The 21,495-nt window shown below is 33.2% G+C and overlaps 1 protein-coding gene across 5 annotated transcripts in view; it reads left to right on the top strand.

Moving 5' to 3' along the window:
• The window catches only part of LOC123014292 (irregular chiasm C-roughest protein-like), a 224,724-nt gene that overhangs the window by 190,253 nt on the left and 12,976 nt on the right, over positions 1 to 21,495 (top strand). For all 5 annotated transcript variants that reach the window (XM_044413333.1, XM_044413332.1, XM_044413331.1 and 2 more), the window contains 2 exons: positions 783 to 807; positions 9,383 to 9,450. The gene's annotated coding sequence lies outside the window, so the exon portion shown is untranslated. The remainder of the gene's footprint in view (positions 1 to 782; positions 808 to 9,382; positions 9,451 to 21,495) is intronic.

Raw genomic sequence — 21,495 nt, forward strand, 5'->3', positions numbered from 1 at the left:
TTTTCTTGGAGGAGGGACAGAATTGATTTTATCTTAATTACATATTCATGCCTGTCAGATGCTGAAAAATTACAAATATGCAATGACTATGTTTGTAAAGAAAATTCTTGCCGTAACAACGACAATTCTTGTTTCAATAATGAATATTAATAATTTGCGTGTTTATGTTTTTTACCGTAATGTATTATGGCTAAAAGTAAAATTGTGACACTAATTACTTCATCAATTTATTACTTATTTATTAGATATTGGTAAGTAATGTAGGTATGCTGATATATTTTAACTTTGTCCTTAAAATAAATAATACAAAAAAGGTTGATGAAAGTGTAATGCTAATAGTGTACCGATATCAATAAATTAACTTTAGCTTTGGAAAAGTTACATGAATTTTTGCTACTCGTATTCCGTCTTTGTAGTGTTTGGTGAGTTGAGGTCTGTAAGAAAAATCATGTATGGTTCGACGGGTAACAAACTGAAATCAAAAACTATTCAATAATTCTTGTCTTTTCCTCAAAATTTACGCCTTCTTTAAAACAAATAAAATTTGTAATTAAAACTGTCGACAGTTCGTTTTATAGTTTTAGTATTCGGGGCTTGTTCGGCGTTCTGCAGCTGAATAATTAAAACAGGCAAAGGATAAATAAATATTAACATTCGGCGCGCTTTTCTTTTATTCTTAACCCGCTGTGACGCGAAGCATAATTATTCTGTCTCTGAAACGTCCATTTATAAAACTGTCTATGTGTTTTGTATTCGATTAACACAATTTTTTATTGTTTCAGGCTATTCTCCGTCATCATGTGGAAGGTATGTATCCCGGAATAGAATTGAGATTCTTTTTATTCTTGTTGCTAGATTCTGTTCTATAATACGTATCTCAGATTTTTAAAATGCAGTGTTGACGATGTATCATATTGCACGACATTAAATATATTCCGGTGATGTTTGCGCTACCGTAGACAAAGGAATAAGTGCATACCAGTATGAAATACAAGACATTGTCGACATTCATTATTAGCGAGTCTCACAAACATTGAATCTAGGAAAGATATCTAAATATTAGCATCATTGTATGAATGCATAATTGGAACACTTCGCCTTGCATTATTCATAAAATCGTTAGGTAATTTTCACGTTTCGACGCTTAGTTAATATGCAAACTTGAAACTCAAAGATCTTCAAACAGAACGGGATGATCATCTGTTTCGGCGAATGTGTGCTGCAGCGAAATGCAATTTTCCATGAGATAATTAAGTTATTTTCAGTCTTAATGCGTAATAAAGAAAGAAATTTAATGTGAAAAATTTGCCACCTGCGGTAGTAGCTAAGCTGCTAGATTGTCCAAACAAACTTTTGAGTCAACAAGATTGTAGACGCTGAGGAGAAAAAATGCGATTGAACTTTATTATAATGCGGCTGTTTACTTTGAAGCTTTCAGGATACAGCGTTTATATTAATCAGGATCTGATTCACGAAGTTTCAGCTTCAAACTTTTGACGTCTTATTATTATTAAATATAGGGAAAAAGATTTCCATAAAGCCACTTAAATCCTATACGGTAAAAACTTGATATACGGAGTCGTGAGGTAATGAAAATTTTAAATTATGTTAAAATATAAATCCAGTTTTAAGGGAAATTATTCCGAGCCAAATCTTTTGTATATGCCCAACTTTGATGTAGATCTGGTATGTTTTCATATGCAGCTTTATTAGATTGAATCAAATTACCAAAGCACAATTTGTTCCAAAGGACATAAAAGCATTTATTTGTGGTAAAAAATCTCTAATAGAAACAGGTCGAACAGTTTCAACTTGTCTGCTTCATTTGAAGAGTAAAGTTGCTCCTGTCAAAGGACTCGATGAAATCGGCTTTCAATTAGCACACCGTGTCCTGTAATATCCTAATGGACGTTACTGTCAATTAGCAGTCATATTATCTGTCCATTTGCATGAAACTCTGTTTGTGGATGTTATTCTCTCGTATGTTATTTGACTGTTACAGAAAGAACGCTAGTCTTTTATTTTATCTAAAGCTCTGAATAACAAGAAGCTTCAACACGTTTTAAACCTTTTCATATTTTGAATCTATAATATTTGCTTTAAACTCACTATTAATGTGATTATAAAGCAGAACCACTAGTATCATACATTTAAGCTTTTCATGTTTTCTTGATGGCAAAGAGCGCTTTTAAATTAAATACACTACAAATGGACATAATCCGCTTTTGAAATAATCTACTTTTAGGGCTTCAACACGTTTGTAAATGTATGGTTCATTCATTCGCGATTTTTTAACAGACTAGCTTGACCATAAGGTTTTAACCAAAACAAGCAAATGAAAACATCATTTAATAAAGTTGATTTATACATCCTAATTGCTTTGCTTTATCTTTGTGCTGTAGGTATACCTAGATAAAATAATAGATAAAATACAACCAATTCCAACTAAATTGAAAAAAAAAGCAATTAAATGTAATTTTCATTCGAAAAAGTAACGCTGTATTTTGATGCAATTGCAAATCCTTTCTCGAAAGACAATTTTCTCTCGCGAACGAAATCTAAACATGTTAATGATCCGAAATCTCTATTCCGCACCTGTGATTTTAAGGAATTTTCGGGACAGTTGAAATTTACTTAATAACTGTTATTACATCCAGCAGCTGAATTGCTATCTATGTACCGTCATTTGGTACTGCAGCTTAAAATTATCCCAGCCATTACTTGCACAGGGAAAATTAATCTAATTTGTTTCTGCATCGACCATAGTGACCCCAATTAATCACAACAATTCGATGTGGTCGATTACGTCTTCGAACGATGAAAGAAAGTACAAAAATTCATTAACTCATTTTTATATAACAAACTGTGTTTCGAGCTGTATTGTTGGTTTTCTGAATAATTCTTACAAAAAGGTTGAAACATAATTAGGAGATTAGGTCGAAATTTTTTATTTATTTCTGAATTCTTTTGATCACGGCAACTGGATTTTATGCTTCAATAATTTTATAGATAACACTTTGTAATTACTACTTTTCTGCAGATATGCTTAGATCTGGTGCATATTAAATCAGCCATCATGATATGATCTTTAATTTTGTGTACACATCGTTGCGTTCAAATCGCGTCATTTATAAACCTAATAATCCTAATTAAGTAAGTCTAATCATGCTATACTTATTGACTTTAAGTTCTTTTGAACAACTAATTCTAAAAAAAAACAAAGTTGTACCTCTTTTATTATAATGAAAGAAACTTCGTTGGAAAAAAAGTAAGAGGAACATTAAACATTCTTTCTTCATCCACAAACTTTGTTTTTGTGATGTTTTTTTCAATGAGGAACGGAAAAGAATCTCTCACAAAAATTTCTGGGGTGGCTTCGTGCGAATTGTAGAGTTCCTTTTTGTTGAGCAGCTTCTTTACAATCAGTAGTCATTTTAACAAATTCCTAGCAGATAATGCAAAGGTGCCGTTGTAGTGAAAATACAAGATCTTAAAGTTTCAAAGTTGGTTGGTAATTAGCGTTGCATAACACTGTTTCTCATTTTCCTGTGATCTTATTTAAACTTGTGAATGTGTGAACACATCTAGTCTTGTCTAGTTTCACATAACGTTATTCAACGGAAACGGAATTCAAAATTAATTCGAAACAGAGTTCGAAATTAATTCGTAATAATTATTACTCAACGTTTTGATCATTTCTATTAAAAAACCGTGCTTATTATATCAATTAATTTGAGTAAAAAAGTTTTAAACTTGCAGTTTGATTTAAATTACTGAGTCTAGTTTTGTTGTTCAAGCTAAAGTAAATTTACGAGAAACATCGGTGGTGCTTTCACAATAAGAGAATACTTTCAACAGTGAAACTTTGGGTTTCAAACAGGCAAATAGTATTTTGAAGTTTATTCTTGGATGTATTGTCTATACTGAATCTCATTTAATAATTATTAGCTACGAAAAATGGAACGTTTTTATCGCTTTTATTATTCGTGACAGTTAATAAAAGAAGCTAATGGAACAGTCTTCTGCAGATTATAATTGAAATATTAATGGCGGTTTAAAATATTTCATTTCCTCACTTCTGAAAAATGTATAAGAATTTAAAGGCATCAAGGGCTTTTGTGTTTATGTAGCTGGTTTGCAATTTTTCGTCGTCTGTTAAAACTAGTGCAAAAATGGTGTGTGCCTGTCGGATAATTGTCACCCATCTAATGATTCAGTGAACAAACACGATAAATTATGGACCGTTCACGTCCGATACAATCCGTAATCCGTTCATTGGAAAATATAGTGAAGACCTCTGGTTTGTAGCTAGTAAATCAGCGGGGCAGCTAACCTAACCTGAATATATGAGCTTGAGCCCTATTCCGATTGAAATGTCGGGAAACGAAGAGAGAGGCTTGACCGAAACTTCCCGTGAATGCGTAACAGGCGGGATATATTTTCGATCGACTATTGTACTTTAATGTGTCTTGAAAAATCCTGTTGGATTGTCAGGCGGTCTTATTTCTCCTAATAAATGGATGTATAAGGTCTTAGGCGGTGATTTTACAAGGAAGCACAAAACCCACAGATCTGCAAGTAAATGTGCAGAAGCTCGACTTGTTTTTGTCTGGAAAAAGTCATGTTGGAGATTTTACATTGTTATTTTTTCACAAGGAAAATGAAAGTAATAAAATGTTTTATGCCACAAGAAAATCCCACATTGTGCCTTAATAATTTCAACAATCAAACTTTTTCGTGCTGGCTCTAAAAAGTTGTATTAGTTTTTATTCAGCAGTTTGCTGACTGCGTCATAAACCCTGATTCTTGTCAGTCAGCGTTTATTGTCTCTAATAAGATTAAATTAATTGTACTTAAATACAACCCAAACTTGCTTAGTCTAAAAGGGTTATTTTTTTGTTATTTTTTTTAGGAAAGCGCAGAATCACAGTGAATATTTTCTGAACTGTTAAATATAATTAATTATTACTCTCGTTTTCGCAACTGATACTTTTTCTGAGGACTTTTCTTTGTTGCAAATAATTGGCTCTACTTCAACTACAAATGTTTTTTTCATTTTTATCTCATTTTCAGATAATTCAGGTTAATAATTTTTTATTTGAAATTTTCATGACCCTTTAACTTTATTTTGTCGCTCAGGATCTCACGTATTTTTACAGTCGTTTTAATAATGGTGTCCCACTTGAGCAATTGACAATAATGTCTGATTTATTACACTAAAAACAATTCCTCAGAATTATTATTAATATTAAATTTGTGTTTACTGTACTTTTTATATCTATTGCGAATTTAAATTAAAACGTTTGTTTTAATTGTTACGTTGAATGAAATGATATACTGGAAATGGTAGGTACAATATTGTAATGATGCTACTGAGAATGTTGTCAGTGATGACTTTTGTTAATTGTTGTAAAAAAAATTGGTTTTATTTAATAGAGTCCTGGTCAAAAAAATCGCAACACTTTAAACTTTCTATGTTTCATCTTCATTATTCAAGGTTTTCAAAAATTAGAGTATTTGACGGATGAGTAACAGGAAAGTAATCCACTATTCAAGGTTTACATTTATAGCACTTCGTTTATAAGAGTTCGTTTTGATTTAGACTTACCTACATTACGTCTTACTAAGCATTTCAGCATTTTCTTCTTCTTGCTGTTTTCAGTGAAATATAAACGCTAGTTAGTGGTTCTTCTGATAGATTTTTTAGGGGTTATTAGAGGTTGTACTATGAAACAATAATGATTTATATAAATACTTTTTGAGGGTAAATCTAGCACAAGTAATTTTGTAAGTGTTGGGTGTAACATAGGTATGCAATAATGCGCTCTTGACAATGTTGGAATTTTTGTAACGAGGGAGTTTAAGCAATAAGCACTTGGTTGCGCAGGTAATCCAATGTGGTCGACACAATAAAAGTTACTATGTACAACCCCTGTTTAATTATATCTTTGCCTTACAGTCATTACACCAGTGCCACATAACAGATAATGCGGTAATGTTTATCGTCGGTATTGTTTTTGTATGCGTTTTTAATGTGGAACCGAGATATTAAAACCTTGATTAAAACGGATGTTAACATAGCTATTAAGCTATCATGTGACAAGAATAAAACTTGTATTTATCATTAAAAATTTAAATTACAAACTACGGATTATTGACTCCGAAACGTTTTCCAAATTATAGTTGTTAGCTTAGTACGAAATAGAAGTTGAATGTTAGATTGGTCTATTATCATATATAGGGTACACAGTTCGTTGGTACATACATAGGCGCACGAACTCTTCGACTGACTTTTTATTATCTCAGCTCATCAGATTAAATGTTTTTTCTTCGCCTAATAGAATCTTGGACGTATCAATTGTTAATAAAGGGAAAATGATAGGGCTGTTTCGAGTATCGTGACGCACGAGACAAGAAAATTAGCACTTAATATGGTTTTGGTACGTGGGATTTTTCTGAGAATGAAGCGAGTCAAAGCAGCTTATTAAATACGAATCGGCCAATATAATAATAAAGGATTAATGTCGCCTTTTAGGGAATTTAATCCACAAAGTTAATTAAAATTGTTAATTTTGGTTCCATGGCAATTTCGAGCACAAAAGTTGTCGCCCTATCCACGATTTAATTTATTTCAGGAAATAGAATCCTTTTGAATTTGAAATTCGTATACAAATCACAAAATGGCAATGAATTAGTTATAACGCGAGTCGTTTCCCGTTTTGGATCTCGCCTTCGCAACCTCAAAGAAACACACTTAGATATCAAATCGAATTAATTCCTTCGAAAAATTCCCGAGTCAATCAGCATATTTTCCAGCGCTGAAATGACCTAGCTGAATGAAATTGCATGTAAATTCATTTGGGGAAATTAAAATTGGAAAACGATGACTAGTGATCGTGAGCTCTCAACTTGAATGAAATCAATGCAATTTTCACAGTTCATTTGCTACACTCGATATGAAATCCTTCCTGTTTACACTTGACGAAACGCTCAAATTCAAAATTAAATTCTAAAACGACTTCTAAAATGTTGCCTCAAACTATGCAGGGAAGTAATTCGTTACTCGAGAAATGCCGCTTACCCAGCAGAATTGTTGCAGTATTACGAGAGTCTTGCACAAAACGAATGCCAAAAACAAAGGCTTGAAGATTATATTAAATTTCTTTGAGGTTGAAAGGTTAATATCGCAAACGCTGCTTCCGAAAAATCCATCAAACGCACACACCAAACAACACGCACAATAAAAACTTAGTCCATTTAATATCTAAATCATGATTAATTACTCCTGATTCATTAAATTTTCAACGCAAACCTCTATTCCGTAATGCACGATTCGAACGACGTTTATCACTAAATTATTTAACTCCACTGCTATTAATAATTAATAATAAAGATGTACTTTCAGGCAATAATGTTTCACGTGACGTGTCTAGATGATTAGTCACTGTAGTCGGTTACACCGATTAATTTAAGGCAGTGACACACGTGCGGTTTAACCGCTGGCGCTAGTTGCAGCTAGAGCAAAACCGCTGTCTTACGAGAAGACATGCAAAGCCTTATCACTATTTGCGGTTACATTTTTCAGCTCATCAGCCACGCAATTCGTTTAATTCGATGTATGTACACGATCTATAAAATATTTCCGCCTATGACCGGTTTAATGGATATATTGGTGCAAAATCGAGAGGATTCTAATTTGATGAAATCATTTTTACAACGAATTTTTACTCAAATTTTTGTAAAGTACACAGAATTAAATACAATCAATTATTCTGTACGTCACTCGTGTTGTTTGTCTGATTATATGATACGAGTGGTGTTAATTGAGCCAAAACGAGTGTAATTTCAGACAATTTCTGCAGACATTATATGTTAAAGCAACAAAAAATTAAACTTATTACATTTCCAGTTTCGAAAGTTTTATAATAACTGACATCAAGTGGTTGAATATCGTCCAACTTTCATCGCCCAGTAATTAGAATCCCCGATATAGACCAACTTCCCATGTCAAATTGGATTGGATACAACTAATTAAAACGGAACTGTCACCTCCCAAAAGTGTGAAAAGCACGTTGCAAACTGGTTTACTTGTTATTAAACACAGAAATCAATAAAAGAACGGTGGAACAAGCAATGCCATTAGCACACCCAACGGGACAAACCCGTTTCATTTTTATTCGATTTAAATTGAAAATTTACTAACCATAGTCGAAGTAGATTTCCTGCTATTTTCTTTCAGAGACTTTTTATTCATACTTTATTGCTGGCAATTTCTCGGAAAAAATTTAAGAATCCACCCCACGCGTCTCCTTTTTATCACCCGGTACTTTTGTTGTATATCAGCCGTGTTATATTGATTTTCAAATTTCAATAGTAACTTAGGTTCTTTTGTGTGTATTTTGTGGTTATCATCAAAACGTTTATTCATAATACTGACGTATTTTATAGCGCAAACACTAAATTTCGTGTTTGACATATTTGCGCTTGAAACAGTTTCAGGCAATTTCCTGCAAAAGTTCCATTTGATGTAAGATTGAAGCGTCATGTTCTGTGCATATACGGATGTATACAAAATGGGTGCAGTTTTATACCTAACCAAAATAAAAAAAACACCAAAACTGCATTAGCACACGTTCAGGTGTCTCGTGATAAATGGCATCAAGATGCAATACTAGCTGGCCTTCCTTGTTCCCTATATTAAAAAATATATACTAAAATAGTATGAAAATCCTTGTACAATTCCCTAATTTTTACTGTAATCAATGAAATTACACCACTTCTTGATTTTCAAGAAATACTCATCTCCGAAGGTGTGTAACCTTTACTACAAACATCTCGTTCACTTGTAAAAACATCATATGGCACTGGCATTTTGTGTACACAGGGAAATATTTTTTCCTTTGACAAGTAAATTAATAAATACTTTTATTTGTGCTATGGTTAATGAAAAGTTGATAAAGCACTCCGTTTAATCTTTTTTGTTTTTGCTTTTGGAGAGTAAATGACTTACTTATATTATCTGAGAATATGAAACGGACTAGCACTAATTTAAAAATGAACTTGCTCACTTGCTTATTGGGGTAACGTACTGTAATTTGACTCCGTATCTGACAAGCCCATTGTTTAATAAATTTTTAATACCATTTCTGGTCTGAAGTTTTTTTTTTTTTGAAAATGGCGTATTTTTAAAAGGCCATTACCAGTAATTTGTTTACATCGTAATAAAAGTACATTCGTAATTTTGTTTGCAAATTCTTTATCTGGGAATGCAATTTCCTATGAAATAATATGCGGCCCCGTAACAAATGACATTTTAAAGTTTTGGTTTAATTTTTAATGGTTTAACGGTTGTTAAAATTAATTGCATTCTGCTTTGTTTCAGATAAAATAATTGCATTCAAGATTCTGCATCGCTCGTCTGAAATGCTTTGAAGCAGAGCAATTATTTAGGTAAGTTATGAAAGATTAGATGAAAATATCGAGTTAAGCCTCGGAACATCGATTCGGAAGATATCCTAGTCTAGCTGCTGACATTTCCATCATTATCAGACGAACGTAGATACCTGCAAACAATGAGCCATGAATCTATCAAAAAGCAGGATTTTGAAACGTTTCTGTAACATGTAATAGAGGCAGCATGTATGCTCTTTGTTGTCTTCACGTCTTCTTTAAAGGCGTTTCACTTCTTTTCCAAACCGATTTGAGAGCACTACACAACTAACGGCAGCGTTGTTTTCCGCGTTCTTTAAGTTTTTTTATTCCAAGCCACATGTTTTCAACGTCACCGAATGTTTGTTGCTTTTTCTGAAAGCTTTGTTATGAAGCTTGGAGGAAATGCGACGGAAACTCTTTTACTCTCTTTTGATGACAATTTCGCTCCATTTTGAAATTAGACGAAACATGTTTCAGCGAATTCGGTTTAATTTAGATAGATTTGTTGAGAATTTTACTGAGATTGTGCAGGTGATAATGTTTTCAATTAGGAGATTTCTTCGGTGATTATAAAAGCGTCTGTGCTAATTAGGACACTTTTATTCAATTATAGGGTCCGGGTAGATGTTAATGAGCGGCGGGAAAGTGTTTGAAGCACTTTACAACTTCTGAAGGGTTTTAATTTTATTTGAAAAACTGATTTTAGTAAGTTTGCTACAAAAATACCAAAAAGTTTGAAAACATTAAACTTGATCTCTTCAATTTTGCTATTGGTAATTGCACAAATATATAGATAAAAGCGTTGTTCACAATTTTATTTAAAGTTTAAATTCTGTCGTTGGGTCGATAAGAACATTTTGGATGGCTTGGCAAGTTTGCGGTGTTTCTTTTTGCTAGTCGACAAGAATTTGATTCACATTCCGCGCGGGAAACTTGCGAGGTGACGAAATTAAAAAGAAGTTGACGAGAAAATCTAAAGATAAATAAAGTGGCAAAAGAATGATGCATCGACTTTCTATAAATTGGAACCGTCAGAGTCTACATCCAAAAGATTACTTCTACACTCTAGTATTCTCTTTCCGCTCACATAATTCCACCCTTTGCCCTCTAATTCGCATTTAAGTCACGTTTAGACAAAAATAACGATTGATAACAAGAAAGCGAATTGGCCATCTTTACGGCGTCGTAAAAATGAAATGACATTCTGGCGTGAATGAATAAAATATAAAGTCGGAACGGAAACCGAAAAATTTTTTTCATATCTAAATTTTATAAAGGCGTCGATTGATAGAGAAAATACACATGCGAAATTCTACTTCACGACGTTTCTATCTGCTGTCATGGCGTGCTGACAATATAACAATAGCCGTGTTTCACCCTTCGCTGCGAGGGGGCGTAAACCGCTTCGCATAATAACTCGCACAATTTCCGGTTTACCCCTTGGGACTCTGCTAAGCCGTCACACGTACGCCCCTGAACAAACGGCTCGCTACCATGTATTAAATTTTAAACCATTATCCTACATTCTTGCCGGCTAAGACCAAACGAGCACGCGCTTTTTTCTGAGGCGATTTAATTATTTAAATTTCTCTCCCGAATCTAATTGCCTAACATAATCTTCCACTCTGCAAATACATATATTTATTTCTTTAATAAATCTAATGCATATTTATGGGCTGCTATTTCCAAAAGCTCCGTTCGGTCTCTTCAGATGCCATAATTAATAAAATTAGCAAAACATTGCACCGTCAATATTTTGAGAGGACCAATGCTAATTGAGGCCAAATTGTTTACTACATGCTACATTAAGTCTATCTTCGTAGCCTATTAAAACATGAATCCCAGCTTGAGTTTGCTTAAACCAGAACTTCCTGTATGGTTCCCCGAGGCTCTATTTGGACATATGTCGACTCGAGGAAGCCCTCCAAGGGCACGAAATATACTGTTTCAAAGTGAGGGGACATTAGGATAATGTCTTAAGAGGAAAGATTCGGTGACATTTCCAACGAATATCACGCACAGCTAATAAAAGTGTCTCCACTTTTGCACTAGTATTTTTTTCCACTGTCTTAAGAATTGAATTTGTGGAGTAGTCGGACCGATGAAAACGACGCATATAACACGTGAAAATGGCATTGGAATCGTTCGAACGTTATTCTTCCAATAAATTGTGCTAAAATTGCCCTCTTGACTGTAAAGCAGAAATATTCCTGCTGTTATAGTTTTCCCTGCGTACTTTTTATTACTTAAAAAGGTTTTGATAAATGTCTGTTTGTGAGTTTGCAACAAATTGGACAAGTTTTAATTTCGTTTTTGGTGACTTGTTTATCTCATTGCTGCTTTTACGTCCGCCCATTAAGTTCAAATAACAACCAGATGTCACTACAAAAACAGAAATGTATAGATTATCATCAGATCCAGACGAAATTTATAAAAAGGCCGAAATGCGTTTTAGAACACAGTAGATTTAACACGGGAGAGTGTTAATAAATCCGACAAGATAAAAAAGAGATGATTCCATCCGGTTGACTTTTTAAATCTATGACGAATCTTTTGTCTGTATAAACTGACAAAACATACGTTTCCTTTAGCTCTCATAAAATGTTTTCATATGAGATCCAATTTGATACCTAAACCGGTACAGCTTATTTATTCAACATTAAATTAATATTCAACTTTTAATTTAATACACGCAATTAGTTACAGGTTTAGGACTTTAAATATACTGGAGATTTTAAAAATGATTCAACAGTAGAGTAAATTTTACAGTCGTCATTAAGTGTAAATAAAGGTTTTTGCCTATTACATTTTTATTTTGTATAATCCGATTAAAAAAAATAGATTTGAGGATGCCACGAAATAGAAATGTTAAGAAAAGGTTATTTGACCTACGCCATTAAAATTCTTGCAAACAAAATTGCAGTTGAAACTTTTATATTCCAAATGATTTAAATTTGGCATTTATAACACTAGGCCTGGAGTTTTTTTTTCAAAAGTTTATTTGCCAAAGGAAAATAAGCGGAGGTATGGTTTTCCGCAAAGTTAGCATCTCTATATACCGATAATCCTATCAGTTTCGTATTTAGCGAGTTAATTATAAAGGTCGTATTCCCAATATCCTTCCGCAATCAGTTAAAATGGTCTTCTGAATTGTTAGTTTGCAATCTATTTAGCTCGTGGCTGCTTTTCTATTACTTATCATGCTTTGTGTGACAGTTATTAATAATAAAATGTAATTTTATTACCACCTTCGGGGATTTTGCGCTAGTTAGATTCGATAAACAATATTATTAATGTATTAAGCGGCCACATTTTGTAATTTTTATTAAGGAACAACTTCAATGGTGGCCAGTTTGAAAAAATATTTCTCTTACACGCTCTCACCGTTTAATTCGGAAGCAAATAACAAAAAATTTCAGCTACAGGATCAAACTTCTCTGTTTCTTGCAACTCTCTGTTAAAGCTTAAAACTTCGCTCATCCTTTTGTTTATTTTTGTACAAGCTTAATCTAGAAGAGACGTGCATTGATCGCAAGGGCTGTAGGAAAAAATCGTAGGGTATGCAGGACCACGGACTCTTAACTGAAGCTTCCTTTGTTATTCCTGACCCTCTGTAGCAAAAAGCACGGTCTGTGGAAGCGGGATATTTTTCTCATCTTAGGGAAAAACATGATTCTTCTTAAGCAATTTAAAATTTTCAAGAGACTTGTTGACTCAATGTCTAATAACAAGGCGTGAGATCTAAAACATGGTGTCACACAATTAAGGATTTTTTACGATGCTGAAAAATGATTGAGGGAAGTTTTTGCCGCTTCATCGGCGGATGTTCTTCATTATAGTGTAGGTGTATTGAAACCAGTACAATTTTGTCCTGGCTGTGAGAATAAGACATTGGAAAATAAAAAGTAGCATGGCATTGGGTGGACCTTTCTCTGTGCATCTAATATTAGGGGAATATGCTTCCACAAAGACAACCAATTTAAGAAATATCTTTTATGCTGAAAGAAAGGCAAAACGAATTTAAGCGGGTCGAATTTTCTGTTGTTTGTTGCTCCTTGTTTTTCTTTGTTAGCGACTACCTGGCATTTGAATTTTGTATTATGAATAAATAAAACGTTTCCATATCAGAGTTCAATAAGCTTCTTTCTTTTGCACATACCAACGTAAACTAATATTGTGGTCATCTATTTTATATATCTACCGTTCCTTATTTTTGTGTGCGTATCGATTTGCAAGTACTACGAGTATGTACATAAAAGAGAACAATTTTGCTAAAAATGTTTTTCATTATAAAAATTGCTCTGGAAATAAAACGCCTTTCTACATGAAATGAGGAATTGTCCTGGAGCGAAAACAAATGAGAAAATAATTTAATCTTTTTATGAAATTTGTGTTTTTATTGTAATTTGAAATTTGCATATTTATATAAACACAGGCATGTTCTTTATTGTAAATTCGCATAATCAACATGAAATAATTTTACTGGAAATAAACATGTTTTTTTCAGGAGGATTAACACTTATGCAATTAGCATGAATAAATAACCAAAAATTATTTATCATCCCTCGATATTTTAACAACCTTGTCAGTGTTGTTATTCTTTAGATTCTTGTAACTCTTTATTGCCATTATGTAAATAGTCACTCCGAAGAGTGTAACTGAAAAGTAACTGAGTAGTTTGATCTGGAATGTAAATATTAAACTTTTCACAGAAAGGCGATAAAAGCTTTTGATTTCTGTGTTTGTTTGACTGACGTAAAACGCGATACGTCTACATACACAATAGACGTGAATATAAACCAAAAAATAACAAATTTTATAAAAACGAATAAAATAAATAGACTAGCAAAGATTTGTGTGTATGTATGCATGTAAATCGAACTAGAAAGGGTTGACGGATAGGTAAAATAAACCAAACGTTGATTTGAACACTATTTGTGAAATCCTCTTTTCATACTTTTTCTTAAAAAGTTTTGAAATTTCAAATGTATATTTAACGTATGCTTTTTTTCAATTTGTATTAATGTTTACATGATTTTCTGTCTATTTTACAATAAGTAATTTGACTTAATAAGGTAGACTAATTAGAGCTGATTGAACTCTTTTCAAATTTTTATGGAAAATTACTTATTTATATGTATACTTTTTAAGGAGAATTTATGGAAATTCAGATTATTTATCTGATGAAAATAGTCAAGTTATAATACGAGTAGTCAAAAATTGTCAATATTTTTATGAATGATCATCGCTTTATGAACACTATAAGTGCGTAGCACGAATGGTGTTCGCATGCGTAATGACCATGAATAAAAATATTGACAATTTTTGACTACGAATTGTATTGAATGAACCAAATGACAAATTTGCGTTACACATAATTTCATTTTCATAGCAACCGGGTAAATAATCAAGTTCATTGCGACCTCTCGTGGAATATTCAGTTATATTTTGCTACGAGTGGAATATTCGCTTGAGTTTGCTGTTGCCAGGATACGAAAGTAAATTATCTGCTATTTTATTGGTTAATATTTTAAGAAAGAGAGGTGAATTGAATAGTCTCAAATTTTTATTTTATTTTATGAATTATGACCGGGTTGTTTCTTTAACAGCTGTGACCATCCATATGAATTTAAAATGGCTTCTATTTTTGACTAAAAAAATTATTTCAATTTGATCATTGATCAATACTCCAATTTTAGCAGTAACTTGAAAAAAAGTTTAAAATGTTATTAGATCTTAAAAATGGAATTATAAATAAACAGATTACTACTCGGTTATTGAACAATTCAGGCCAAGTTTTGTACTTGAATTATTGATGTAATGTCTATAAAAAGTTTCTGTTTTTTCATTACAATACCTTAGCTAACGATTTCAGTAATAGACACTTTGAAATTTAAAATTTAAATGCTTTAAAACGATGCTTCTTTTAACAAAATCGATTAGGTTTTGTACCAACTTAATAGGTATGTACTCAAATTTAATAAAAACTAATATCAATGTCTTTTTGCCAGTACCTATGTACATAGAAAATTTTCACTGGTTTCAACAGAATGCATTGTTCGATTTTCTTTATGCATTTACCTATCTCGAAAAAGCAATTATTCCGACGATAAATCCTACCACCACGACTAAGCTCCAATAAAAAACTTTTAAATGTGCCTGACTAAGTGCTAACGTTCATGAATCATAGGGACGCTTTAATCCACTGAGTAATTATGTTATCGATCCTTGCTGAAAAAAGACCAGATCATTATTACAAAGCAAACTAGTCAGGATTTTCGTCGTGAGGTGCAATAATTCAACGTCGCAGATCACAAGTAGCAACAAGTAAAGCATAGATCACAAGAGTGGCTGTGTCCGGTGGTGGCGTTAGCCGTAATTAACTGGTGTTTGCTCAAAGACCTTCGATACGTTAAACAAAAGCCGGTTTTCGACGCCCCTTGTGAGAACTGCGGTTGTCATCACATTGAATAAATTGCTAATCACTTCCAACTCACGCCCCTTATGAACAATCTCATATTCTCCCGAATCACATATTTTAAGCTTCGATCCTGCGGCTTGCAAACAATTTCGACCTGTGTCAACAATGGGGTATACATGGCAGGTAATCTGAACTGGTAAGGCTACTTTTGCAAATCAATACTGTTTAGGATTCTGCACGAGAATAGCTCTATCGGACCATCTTTAATTCAGGCAGTTCTAGACAGTTCGATTACTGTCTCTTGTTCGTTGGTTACGATTCACGGTTTTCTATAAACTATTGTCATTGAAAATGCATGGCAGTGGCCGCTATCTCGGTCCCCTCTAATTTATGACACCGGATAATTTGTAATGATGTCGATTACAAATTATTTCATTTTGCTTGCCTGCTTTCATAATGATTTCGTTAAAATTACAATGAAGCTTTGTGGAAAAATTTTGGTATCACATCACATATCCCTGTTTTAATGCCCTTGTCAGCATCACTCTAATTATCTCTAGCATTATTTCGAGTCCTACTTTCACTCCTAATTTAACAAATTCTCAACTTTGTGTAGGTACTGTAGAAATATGTTTTCATAAAATTCAGTCTGAAACGACAAGGGAACAAAAGAAATGGCGACTTTTAATCAATAAAATATCATTTATTATTTAGTAGGTGTTTTTTAATTGAAAACGCTTGGCAATAATTATTTTTAAATACTTGATCACATTGTTTTTGTTCGTGAGAAAATAATTTCGTATCGGTTTTGTTCTTGGCACTTTTATAAAGTTCTGCTTCATTATTTCCCCTCGATACCTCTTCTTGTAGCATCTGCAACGACTGTTGGGCAAGTCGTTATTTAATTCAATTTGTATCCAGCCGCGGCTTGTTTCCCATTGACACTGTTCTCAATTATTCCGTTTATAGTTGCAAGAAGTGGTGGGTATTCCAAACAAGCGCAGCTTTCGACGGGTCATGAGGTTACTGCATAATAACGAAGGCTAGGATAAATGGAAATTAGCATTGTTTACTTTATGAGGGGGCGAACAATCTTTCATAATATTTGGGCAAAATTTCTAGGCGAAACCTTCATTAAATACCGTCGAAATTGATATTAATCTCGGAGACACATAGGATGTAGTTATTTTTACATTGAAAAGCTGGGCAGTATATGCATGTAGAAATAATTGAATTGTCCTGTTCATAATAACAACTGAAATCATCAGAATTAAATTTGATCCTGAAAGCAAAATTCTGGGTCAGTATTTTTCAGCGTAACTTTCGATGCAAAATTATTCAGATTCCCGAATTTTTAAGCCGAATTATAAAATGATATTGTTACAATGGAAATTTCCATTTTATATGTAGATATAATCATTTTGTTTTATTTTAATTTTATTGTTTGTTTTAAATATTTAACTCTTTTAAAACAGTGTAACGCAATTGTGCCATTTTATTAAGTATTGTCTTAATGATTTTCGTTGGTATATTTGATTAGTCTTGATATTTCAAAAATGGGAAATAAATTAGTCTACTTAATATTCCAGTCCTCACTAAAGACATTGACTCTAAGTAACGAGCAGAGAGAAATAGCTGCAGGCAGGTAGCATTATACAGAAATAGAGGGAAACGACCAGGCTCTCCGAGGTGCCCCTTCTGTCTCTCTAAGCTAGCTAATCTGTTGCCCGTATTTAAACAAGAGAACAAAAAAGATATACCTATACACTCTAACAAATAGTTTAATTTTTATAACTCCGAATTTTTATAACCCCCCCGGATCATAACTATTAAGGTTTTGTGGTAACTGTAATCAATGACTATAAAAAAAGATCAGGTCTCAAAGTCGAATGTGTGTAGATTTAATTATCCGCGCTGTTTTTCGTTGCAAGGATGAAAGTGGAATAGAAAAACATTTTGTTAGGATAATATTGTTGTTAATTTCTAAATCCTGAGGGCGCTGTTTTAGCGGCAGAAGGTTGAAAGGGTCTGTTAGTAGTGTAGTTTTTAATGAATAAATCCACTTCGAAAGTATGGGCGTTTGTATCTGGGTGTAGTGGCAAATTTAATGAAGCCCGAAAGGATCCAACGGCGTGTTTTTGTTTCACTTAGAAATTTACTTTTATCGAGTTTAAACGTAATGAAATGTTTACAGTGAAAACACTCTTATAAAGGGGGTTTGTTTCATGATAGCGGAAGTATTCTAAAATAAACTTATCTAGTGACGCATAAGGGAGGAAATTCAATGATCGATTAATATTCCGTAACAAACGACTCATTCTTCATAAAGTGACAGGTGAGTCGGACATTACTCAAACGCTCGGCTCCCTTAGCCGCCACCAAGAATTGTAGTGTCACCCCTCTCTCTGCCAGTGTAAACAATTCCTAATAAATGACTTCCATTATTACCGAGGCTTCACCTGGGATCGCTCCTGGAACAATATTTCATCATGGCGAGGACAGATCTCGATTAGGCACCGCAGGAATGTTCTCCTGTTTGTTAAATAGACAAGCGGAATTCAATTGTACATCTGATTAATTAGTCACAGCTGACTGTACATTATTGGTGGCGGAATTTTCGCGTAATTAAAGATTCCAGCGGTTGACGATGCAATGCTTCTTTTCCATGACTGCAGATGTTATTGAATTCGCCACCGCCTGCCGCTCCTTGCTGATACGTTCTTGCTTTGGATAAATTTATCGCAGCCGGTATCGCGCATTAATACCGCCTACACCAACACTGTCGTAATTAAACTAGATAAGAAAAAATCAGACTGCTGACTTTTTCGCGACGGCGGACATGAAAAAGCAGTTTTCGGACGAGTCACTGCATTTGGACGAGTGAGCAAGAAAAATTGATATGAGAAAACGGTGCACAGGCACAACGGAGAATCACTGATTTTCAAAGTGACCTATTTGAAGAGCAGATTGTGAAGGTTAACACAACTTTTGTTTGCTTTTTTTGTGAAGTTCTACTTTCAAATGACAAACAAACTTTTATTAAAAATATTTTGCTAAAACTGAATCTATTGTTATGTGCTCTGCTGGCTTGCACTTGCATTAAGTGTTATAAAATGTTTGAACGACCGTTAATCAAACAGAAACGATCGAAGTTGTACATTTTATGAGTCGAGAAACTCTATTTGCCGAGTATCTTTTTGTTTCTCTGATTTAAGCTCAGATACAAACTCGAAAAGTACTTTGTAATAATAGTACAGTCTGTATCTCTGTTTCCTTTTCTTAGAGATAAAAATAACGTGTAAGTTTTAAATCTGTACAATTATTATAGAGTATATCAAGGTTTATTTGGTCCACTCTTGGAAAAAAATATAAATTTTGTAATTTTATATACAATATTATTGTGATACGATAGAAATCTTCGTTTGATGTTACGGAAACTCTTACTCTTACTCTTCTGCGACTAATCAAACTTTGTTTTTAAGAATTGTTTAGCGTAAGAAGGAGCGCATGCGAATCCTTTAATTTTTTTTTTGTTACAACATGGTAAACCAAATACTTTATAAGTTATTATTATTGTTTTATAAACCTAGGGGTAGTGTGTTTTTGTAGTGGTCTGTTTTTTCGCTCTCTTGTTGTTTTTTTTTAACTTCTTAAAAGTTTGATTAATGATGGTTTCTTGTATGAGAGAAACTAGGTTTTTGAAATACGGTTGAGACGAAATGCGTCTGCTGAATTCTTATAAAAAATTAGAATAATAAAATTTTCTGATTCTGACGTCATTTATTTCCACTGATTTATTTTTCACAGTGGTTCTTAACTGGTTTTATCAGTTTAATTTTGTCATAATTTTCAGTAATTAGAAAATCTATGTAAAATTTGCACTTCTTAAAAAGCTACCTTTTGTAGTTTCCACATACGAGTATTTATCAAACACTTGGATGATTATTACCATTCCCATTGAATCAAATTTAGAGTAAACAGTGAAGTAAAAAGTTTATTAGAGCCAAGTGTATACTCATAACCGTACACATGAGTTGGCTTGTACACAAATTTTAAAAATTAATAATCCTTTCACGTTTCGGTTGAAAAACAGGCAATCTGATGTTGATTTTAATTGAATCAGCAACTTCCCTCTAGTATCAGATCATTATTGAATTTTCGCATTGTGTGGAATATGCAAATTTTTCCCGGTATAGTAAAATATAACCAAAATGAGTCTCGTTCAGACTTTACGATCGGTTCTTTTTCAGCGTCCAAAACAAAATAAACTCATTTCAATTGTCTATCAGTGACAATTCCCAATTTATTTCTTAATAACATCACGTGCTATTCGGAGACACAATTGGCTTAATTTCGAGTTTCTTTCTCAAAAAGACATTTCAATAAGTCCATAGAAGTGAAATGAAATCGGAATTGTAACGGTCATGGTTAAGGTAAAGAAGAAAAATGATTTGTAAAAACAAGCCCCAATAAATTCTTCAACGCTTCAGTGCGTAATTGAAATGATTCGGATCGGTTGAATCGACAGTGGTATTGACAAAACGAGAAGGAGCCTAAGAGTCGTAATATTTGAGAAAACTGAATGTGTGGCGAGTCAAAAACTGAATTAAGGAAATTATCCACGGTCGGCGTTTTTCAGGCTTCTATTAAAAATGAAGGTGGTTATTAGGATTTTGATCACACACCATAAAAGATTAATCTCTTCTTTAGATTCATCAACTTTCATTATTTGGTGTCAATTTGCTCGAAAAAAAAATGTGATTAACTATTCCGTAACAGAAAGACGCTTAATTTTATAATAATCCAAATGAAATAACTCCATTACACGTCATTAGTTGACTCGAGGCGAAAACTGGCGATCCTAAACCCAATTATTCAGGAATTTTTGTTGCTAACTTGGATTGTCTTAAAATAAAAACCGTCTTTTACATTGTTGGCAATTCTTATAAGGAAATTGACTTGAGCTTTAATTACTGTAGTAGAAAGCACAGTGTAATCAATAACGTATTTTTTATTAAAATAATGAAACGATTACGTCATGTCCTTGGGGACTGACTACATTAGTCTAATTTTTTTGTCGTTTCCTCCTAAAGCCAAAATAAAATTATATTTGAACAAATAATAACATTATTGTTGGTATTTTTTTCGTAGTAAATTTATACAATTAACATACTGCCCCGTGTAATTTCAGTTTTTTCAGTCAGATACAGTTGCGATCTCAATCTGCGTTTAGTTGAGTTTCATTTGAAACTTAGCTGTCTAGCTAGCCTTAGTTTAAAGTTACTAAAATTTCAGCAATTATCTGAAATATTTTGCAGTCATTGTTTAATAAAACAACAAACTGTCGCATGGCAATTAGTGGTAATCTGAGCAATTAGTGACACGTGTACGCTTTTAGCGTTTGTTTACACGAGATTCAGTTCCTGTAGCGTCTAGTTGCGACGTTAGCATATCCGTTTCCGCCCCAACACGCGTCTATTTCCGCCACCTTAAAGCCGATCTAAGATTAAGAAGATTAGATCATGGCAAAGGGATGTTTGAAAGCTCACTGATTTTAATTAGCACCATACAATATGTTCAGCTTAGAAGCGAAAATGGAGACTGGTAGATAGTCCATCCGGAAACAGTCAGATGTTTCAAAA

This window comes from Tribolium madens, unplaced genomic scaffold, assembly GCF_015345945.1.
Source record: "Tribolium madens isolate multiple individuals breed KSU strain unplaced genomic scaffold, Tmad_KSU_1.1 Scaffold_97;HRSCAF=244;Tcas5.2_LG3a, whole genome shotgun sequence".
Classification (NCBI taxonomy): Eukaryota; Metazoa; Arthropoda; class Insecta; order Coleoptera; family Tenebrionidae; genus Tribolium; species Tribolium madens.